We start from the raw sequence: 9,469 nt of genomic DNA, 5'->3' as shown, positions 1-9,469 counted from the left end.
CTTTGAACATTTCTCTTTACCAGATATAAGAATATTGAACAAGGGGGAAAAGGCAGTTTGGCTGACAGTCAAGCATCATCCAATTGAGTAATGAGTCTTTTTGCTTTCCAATTAGCATGGGAAGGCAATACATCACAAGGATGTGTGTGTTGGCCGACTAATGGCTGGAGCTAGTCATGATGAAACCTCCAGAATGCATTTAATCCACAGCTGGCGAACCTACTTGTTATAATTATCCAGCATAAAAATGTTTTCTTGAAAGGCTCAAGAATTAAACAAGTTTTAAATATCAGAGCATACAAATGATGCCTTGACTGGTCACTAATTTAGTCAGCACTTCACTCCTACATTGGCTCTAATTATTAATACTACATACTCTTCCTCTCTCCCATTAAATTAATGATCCTTGGGCTATCAGTTAACAGAGGCTGAATCATCCGTGAAGGTTTTATTACAGCATCTGTTTACATTGCTGAGAGCAACGACCCAGGACTCACATTAATAAAAGCGGGACCAAATCTTTACTGTATTGCCCCTTGTTAGATGGATTTAAATGCTTGCTGTACACGCCACTAATTTCATCTCTTCTTTGGATGCATGTTGTTTTAACTCAAGTGTTACCAAGGAGATTCCTGAAAACCAAGTGTGCAGTGGCATTTACTGCCATTGCAGAACAGCACCTTTTCCTTAGTCAATTTTCTCCCCCGTAGTTCTGAAAGTACTGATTCATGTTGGGGTATAGTTCAATGAATTGGGGCCAGGGTGGGGCACAGGTGGGGTGGGGAGATGTGTAATCGGCCTCTAGTACAGTTAGTACAGTCCCTCACCAAATTGTTATTCTTATTTGTAAAGCCTTGGGGGGTGGGGGGGGGGGGGGGGGGGGGGTAGCGGTGCGGGTATGGGTGCAAGTGTCGGTTTGTCATATCACTATCAGTGGTTTTGAACCTGCATATTTTCTGTTACAAAGAATTTCAGTTCCACTTCTAGGATTTAGCCTGATGCCCAGCCAACAGCAGGGCACAACTAACCTGAATTTCATGGGCACTATCCTCACCAAAAATGGCATATGTATACAGAACCTCCTCAACTCTGCTTACAACAGTGTGGGTGGCATAGATCCACCGACCATTATCTTCAAGTCCAAGAACAGCTACAGCAATTATGTATTTGCCAACTCCCAGCTTCTGGATCTAACTTCTGGACCTTCTTCAGCCTGCCTGGACTGCATCACAGGGATCATCATCTGAGCTCTGATGGCTCTGTGTCCTTTTTTATATGTTTCAACCAGTTTCAGCCTCCCTAGAAGTTTTGGTTTCCAATCTCAAATTCAGTCTTAGTTCCCTCAGAAACTGGGGGTGTCAATTTCCTTTCTCAGCTTCCCTTTTCGATTAGGGTCTGTCTCATAAAATACAAGCTTTGAAACCATAGATTCCATCACACCTGCAGGACTCAGTGAGTTGTATAAAGGATAACAAAGTGCTAGCAGTGGATTAGATAAAGGGTGGTTGCCGCTATTAGCTGTCTAAGGGAATTTGAAGTGCATCATTTGTATGCATTGATGTTTAAATTTTGTCTAATTCTTCAAGCTGTCAAGAAAGAACTTTGTGCTAACCAACTATGACAGGGTTGGCACTTATCTCTTTATACTCCACTTGCGGGAGAGAGCAGACATAGAAGCAATAAATGTAAGATAGTAAGGCAGTGGGTTATAGAAAGTGTAATAAATAGCTGACATTATATGTAATGGACATGGGATAAAGAGTTAAATAAAGGGTAACAGGCAGCAGTCAATCAGTCATATGGGATTAAAAAATACATTTGTCAGTGGTTTAGATGAAGCGGTAATTAATACCCCAGTTGTTATAGAAATGATTAATAGATCACTATCAGTGGGTTATGCAGAGGGTAATAGACAACAAGGTAGTAGATTATATGCAGGGTAATAACAGTTTGTTGAGAGTAACTGGAAGCTACATTTGGACAGTAGGTGATTGTAGTGAATCATATTTAGGAGAGCAGATGAAGAAAATTAACTATATTTAGACTAATAGATGGGTGAAATTATTTACATCTGAAGTAACAACTGGGTGAATAAAATATATTTGCAGTGTCATAAAATCCATTGATCTGTGTGTCCCTGGGTGCTAAATTAGCCATCTGTGGAGATTGTAACATTTAAAATACAGGATGTTCCAATGCTTGTTACATTGGTTCCTGCCTCGTAACAAGGGTGGGATCCTCTGGGAGTATGTCAATAGGTCACCAGAACAGTTCAAGGGTCAGTGAACAATTCTCCTGGATGAGGCCTGTTTTGGGAAATTCAGGGGCTCGGGGAAGCCCTGGTAATCAAAGAGGGTTCAGGGGAAGGCCTGCTAATTGAATAGGGCTCAGAGGAAGTCCTGGGAGTCATATATAGCTGAATATAGCCAGCAAACAAGAGTGTGGAGAAACTCATGGGCATTGCCAGCTCAGTGAAGCTAGCTATCTAACAAAGAGCTGAAATTATGTCAGTAATTAGAGGCTGAATTTCAGACTTGGGAATCCAGGGAGAATGAATCTTGGATGGTGAGACAGAAACCCTGTGAGGTGGTCCATTGTTAAAGCCATCAAAGTGGGAGTGACTTTTGGAGAGAATTCGAAGGAGAGATCTTCAAAGAAGCTGGGAAACTCTTGTGAGACAGAGTTTCTATGAAATGTTTTGGCTTGGTGTTTACTGATGTTTGGGTGGGTTCTTGAGAAATCCATGGACTCTGTCTTGGTTGCATCTGTAATTTACTCTGTAGTGTGGTGTGGTTGACCGCAGTTCATCTTCTAATTTACATGTACCTCATACTTACCCTGAACGTTAAGTATAAGACACATACTGTAAATTGTTTTATCTTTCTGACCTTGTATAGTAGAGTTTAGTTTTGTTTGTTCAAAATCCATGGAATCTTGTGGCTTTATTCCCAAAGCAGGTGTCTTAATCTCAAGCTTTATCCACTTTAAACAAAGTGTTATTGGTCCCTAACCGGAACTCCCCCCATGTCCAAGGATCATAACAAGTAATAGATGGAGGAAATAGGGTGCACTTGAAGTAATAAATGGGTGAAATGTACATTTGGTGAGTAAATGAGTGAATGAGTACTATTTGGGTGAGTTGATGGATGTAGCTCTCTTGCAAATTGCATGGTTCATACCAGGTGCAAAATGCTGAAGTGGTTGAGGTTGACAAACAGTTTTACTGCTCATATTGAAATATGGCGATCACCAAATCTGGCACTGCAGAAATGTGCAATATATTTTGGACTACCTGACAATTGGAGGCTGCTGGCAAACATTACCCCTTTCAACCGATCATAAATATTTCAACAAACCTGAGCTGTATGACCTTCATTGAAATTGACTATCTATATTTCAGTCCATCTTGGAGTGATCATTTCAGCCTTGGCATTTATTTCTGAGTTTCAATATTAATTTGAGAAACCCGGTCTATCCCATTACCATCAGGAATCAATACTTTTTTTGCTGTAGTTGGTCTTACTAATTTAGAGAAGTTAAATCCATTTGTTGTTGATGGCTGTGATCTCTCTGACCTACTGATCATTTGATATTGATGAACAGGCCTCTGTGTCTGGAAATCTATAAAATAATTGAGTTATAATCAAAAGTGACAGATGAAATTGTGTTTCCTTTTCTTAGAATATTGGATGAAGTTATTCAGGTAATAATATGAGACTATAGCTAGTGGACTTGAGTGAAGACGAGAGAAGGAAGTCTGAACAGCTTCACCAAGGATGTTGTTACAGTCCAGGGATCTTGCTGTGTACAAATTCATTGCCATGTTTTCTTTACAACACATCAGTGTCCTCTGGTTTTGCAAGGCTCTGAAGGAATGCAAATTCTTTTTTTAACTTCAATTCTAGTTGCTTATTCCCACAACTTGCGTCAATGCAAAGTAAAAGCACTCTATATCATGAAGCTGTCCCAAAATCAGAAAATGAGCAAGGAGCACTGGCCTAGAAATTGAACAGTTGGAAAATGTCAGTGATGTGAGTCGTTATTAACCTGCACCAGTTGTTAACTTCGAAATCCATGCTGCCTGTTTTATTTAAATGATAATTTCATGCAGCCATTGCCACCCGTGCTGTTCATTGGATATAAATCTCTCAATATCGTGGTGGTGGCATTGGGGCAGGGGTGTAGGAAGGTGTGTGGAAGGTAAGAGGGTGTGAGGGGTGAGGGCTGGATTGCTTTTGTGTTTTTATTTAACTGGAACGAAGCCCCAAGCACTGAGGTGGGCCTTTTAAACAGCCCACCTTGGCACATGACAGGCCCTGTGGCTGCCCCCAAGCTTTTCCCCAGGGGTCGGTTAGCCCACCTCCAGCCTGTGCCCACTTGCCTGGCAATGAAGATTCTGCCTTTGTGGGCACTTAATCCCAAGATGGGCGGGCCAAGCTGGGAATTTTCCTGACTCCCACTACCCGCCTTGAGGAAGAAATTTCAGGCCTTCTTCACTGTTTTCTTTCCTCAGTTTCTGCATCGAGCAACTTCTCATCCTCAGTTATTTCAACCTTCACCTCAATCTTGCTCTTTCGCTTCTCCGAGTTCCCTGTCCTCCTCTCCTTCTCTCTCTCTCTATATATAAACCCTCCTACCTATAGACATCCTAATTTCTTGCCACCTCATGTGGCCTCGCTGCTACCATGGTAACTATAGGGCAATCGCTCATAATTTCCTTGTTTCATTCGCTATCCATATTCCCCTTCCTGCTCCTAACTCCACTTCTTCCTGTGCCACCCCCTCTGAAAAGAACTTTCCCTCACATCACCTACCACTGCAGATTCAAAGTCCCAGCTAGTTATCTTTCACTCACAATTCATCATAACATTTCTGCAGCTGCCAATTTGCTAAACGCCATATTATCCACAACTATTGATGCCCTTGTCCCCATTAAAATCATTACCCACTCTCACCCGAGTCATTCCCCCATTATACCCCTCATCTTTGCTCCCTTAAGGCCGAGGGATGCAAATTTAAACATCTTTGGCAGACAGCTGGTTTTAACCATTCATCACCCGCTCTCCATGAACATGATTGGGTCCTGCTCTCCATCCCTAAAACTGCCCACTATTGAAAGATAACCCCTGGCTTCTCTTCTCCACCATAAACCACCCTCTTAAACCTCATTCCCCTGCTCCTCCAACTTCAGCTCCAGCAATAAGTGTGAAGAGCTCATAGTCTTTTTTGTCACAAGTGTCAAAAAAAACCTGTTCAACTGCCTCTGCTGTGTTCCTTCTTTCCCCTAGCCCACCAGGGCAAACTCCCCCTAATTTTCCCCACTGCCCTATAGCCCTGAACTTGCACCTTTCTCTAAATTTATCCTATCTCCAGCTCCTTCAATCCTATTCTAACCAAAATGTTGACCTCCCAATGTCTATTCCTGGGCCACATGTTATCTGACACAATTAATGGTTCTCTCTCCTCAGGTTCTGTTCCCATCACTTCAAACCCATCATCATCAAGCCTCTGCTTAAAGAAAAAATACCCTTCACCTCTCTGTCCTTGCAAACTACATGGGCTGAAATTTTCGCTGAGGGGGCAGGTGCGCGCCCAACCATTTCGAGCGTAAAGTGATGTGTGATAATGTCAGGCCACATCCCGATGTCATCGTGCACTCTTGTGATATTTTGGTCAGCGGGAGCATGCGGAAGTCGGCAGCAGACCCACCCACATTTAACAGGCCTATTAAGGACATTAAAGTATTAATTGAATGCAATATTTCGCTGCCTGTCCGACCTTATGGTCGGCAAGCAGGTGAGAAGGCCAAGCGGCCTTTGGATTTTTTTAAGAAACCTCATCCAATAGCAGGATGAGGTTTCCAACAGGAATTAAAAATAACATAAAAATTTTGAAATATCATTTATAACATGCCCTTGTTCACATGACAATCAAATGAGGGGACATTTTTTAACATTTTAAATTCTTTATTTTTGATTTTCAAAGCTCTGGCCTCAGAGAGCTTTCATTGCCCACACCGGCACGCATGCACAAATCCCGCAATCGGCCTCCTCTTGGCAGCACTGTGTTGCAGGGTGCATTTCACACTGGCTGACCATTAATTGGCCTCCCAGCGTGAAATCAGTGGGGGCCTGATCGCGGGTAGTGGTCAGCTTCGTGACCACTCCGGGCCTGCCCACCGCACCCACCTGACAAGGTAAAAAGCCTGCCTCATGTCATTCCTTTCCAAACTCCTGGAACATGTTTTGCCTCCCAAATTTGAGCCCATCTTTCGCTAAATTCCATGTTTGAATCCCCCCTCCCTCCACCAGTCAGGTTTCTGCCCATGTCACAGTACTGAAATGGCTCTCATTAAAGTCACAAATAACTTTCTTTGTGACTCTGACCATGAAGTGAGCTGAGGGGAAGAGGATGCTATTTGTAGAAAATGAGTGATTAATGTAAAACTTTCCATGACTGAATGCTTCCATGTGATGTTAATGAGTCTTCAGGGGAAGGTAGTGCAGGCTATGATTTCACTTGTACGCCTGAAGCGAGGACACTGTCTTCGAAGAGCGTCAGTAACTGCGATGCAATCACAGTGAGTGAGCTTGGTGCAAACAGTCGACTGTCAGTATCACTCAGTTTCAGGGCAGTTACAACCCTACCCAACCCACCCAAAGGACTGAGTGATAAAAGCACCATCCAGTTTAACTGTAAACCCAACAGCACAAGGACATTTAGATCACAATCAGCACTGAGTGGGCCTGTCCCAGAGAGGAAAATAATGGGGACAGGCCAATCAAAAGTGCAGTCGGTGATACCCAACAGGGGGTAATTTTATCCTAACTTACCAGGTGGAAACCCCTTCCACCCAGACACTTCACACCTTCCCGAGCATTGCTGGATGTGAGGAAGCAAGAACTTCAACCCTTCATTATCTCAGGATGTCTAAAAGCACCTTCACAGCCAAAGAAATAGTCATTGTTACAATATAGACAAATAGAACAGCCAATTTGTGCACAGTAAGGGCCCATGTACAGTAATTAGATGGGTCTGGTTGGGCCACATCAAGCTTCTCTCTGCTGTACAAACTGTTCACTACTCCAGGAGCATCCTGGAATGCAAAGATGCCCCCTGTGTTCTTGGGGGAGATGGTGATGTCACTAGACTAGTAATCTAGAGGCCTAGGATAACGCTTTGCGCTCATGCGTTCAAATCCCATCATGGCAGCTGGTGCCACATTTGAATTTAATGAATAAATCTAGAATATAAAACTAGTCTCAGTAATGGTGACCATGGAAACTATCACCAATTGTTGTAAAAACCCATGTGGTGCACTCATGTCCTTTAGGGAAGGAAATCTGCCATTCTTACCTGGTCTGGCCTACATGTGATTCCAGATCCACAGCAATGTGTTTGACTCTTAACTGCCTTCTGGAACGGACTAGCAAGCCATTCAGTTCAAGGGCAACGTATGAATTAGGAGCAGGAGTAAGCCATTGGGCCCTTTTGAGCCTGATCCGCCATTCCATAAGATCATGGCTGATCTGATTGTGGCTTCAACTCGACATTCCGCCTGTCTCTGATAAATTTGACTCCCTTGTTAGTCAAGAATTTATCTACCTCTGCCTTAAAAATATGACCCTGCCTCCATCACTCTCCAGGGAAGAGAGTTCCAAAGATGCATCACTGTTGGAGAGGAAAAAATTTTTCTCATCTCTGTCTTAAATGGGAGACCCCTTATATTTAAACCGTGTCCCCAAGTTCTAGTTCCTTCCACAAAAGGAAACATCCTTTCAACATCCACCCTGTCAAGTCTCCTCAGGATCTTGTATGTTTCAATAAGATCACATCTCAGTCTCCTAAACCCCAAAGGATACAGACCCAGCCCAAAATACCGTTCCTCATAAGATAAACCCTCATCCCAGGTATTGGTTGAATGAACCATCTCCGAACTGCTTCTAACGCATTTATATCCTTCCTCAAATAAGGAGACCAAAACTGTGCACAGTACTCTAGATGTGGTCTCACCAACACCCTGTACAACTGTAGCAAAACATCCCTAATTTTACATTCCATTCCTCTTGCAACATCTGACAACTTTCTATTTGCCCTCCTAATCATTTGCTGTACCTCTGTACTAAGTTATTGTAATTCATGTACCAGAACATCCAGATCTCTCAGAGTTCTGCAACCTCTCTCCATTTAAATCGTATACTGCTTTTCTGTTCTTCCTGCTAAAATGGACAAGTTCACATTTTCCCACATTAAACTCCATCTGCCAAATTTGTCCCCACCCACTTAACCTGTCTATATCCCGTTGCAGGCTACTCATGTCCCCTTCTTCACAATTTACTTTCCTACCTATCTTTGTGAGATCAGCAAATTTAACAACCATACATTCGGTCCTGTTATCCAAGACATTGATATGAATTGTAAATAGTTAAGGCTCCAACACTGATCCCTGTGGCACTTGTTACAACCGGTTCATGGGAGAGGTCCCCCAACTTGTTATCTTCCCGAACAAGACCCCAATTTTGTCACAAAAACAGAATTACCTGGAAAAACTCAGCAGGTCTGGCAGCATCGGCGGAGAAGAAAAGAGTTGACGTTTCGAGTCCTCACGACCCTTCGACAGAACTTGCGTTCGAGTCCAAGAAAGAGTTGAAATATAAGCTGGTTTAAGGTGTGTGTGTGGGAGGCGGAGAGATAGAGAGACAAAGAGGTGGAGGTGGGGGGGGGTGTGGTTGTAGGGACAAATAAGCAGTGATAGAAGCAGATCATCAAAAGATGTCAACGACAATAGTACAATAGAACACATAGGTGTTAAAATTAAAGTTGGTGATATTATCTAAACAAATGTGCTAATTAAGAATGGATGGTAGGGCACTCAAGGTATAGCTCTAGTGGGTTTTTTTTTAAATTATATAATGGAAATAGGTGGGAAAAGGAAAATCTTTATAATTTATTGGAAAAAAAAGGGAAGGGGGAAACAGAAAGGGGGTGGGGATGGGGGAGGGAGCTTACGACCTAAAGTTGTTGAATTCAGTATTCAATCCAGAAGGCTGTAAAGTCCCTAGTCGGAAGATGAGGTGCTGTTCCTCCAGTTTGCGTTGGGCTTCACTGGAACAATGCAGCAAGCCAAGGACAGACATGTGGGCAAGAGAGCAGGGTGGAGTGTTGAAATGGCAAGCGACAGGGAGGTTTGGGTCATTCTTGCGGACAGACCGCAGGTGTTCTGCAAAGCGGTCGCCCAGTTTACGTTTGGTCTCTCCAATGTAGAGGAGACCACATTGGGAGCAATGAACGCAGTAGACTAAGTCGGGGGAAATGCAAGTGAAATGCTGCTTCACTTGAAAGGAGTGTTTGGGTCCTTGGACGGTGAGGAGAGAGGAAGTGAAGGGGCAGGTGTTGCATCTTTTGCGTGGGCATGGGGTGGTGCCATAGGGGAGAGTTGAGGAGTAGGGGGTGATGGAGAGTGGACCAG

This window comes from Carcharodon carcharias, chromosome 10 (assembly GCF_017639515.1).
Source record: "Carcharodon carcharias isolate sCarCar2 chromosome 10, sCarCar2.pri, whole genome shotgun sequence".
NCBI lineage: Eukaryota > Metazoa > Chordata > Chondrichthyes > Lamniformes > Lamnidae > Carcharodon > Carcharodon carcharias.
The sequence above is the reverse complement of the archived record's forward strand: the minus strand, read 5'-3'. Positions refer to the sequence as shown.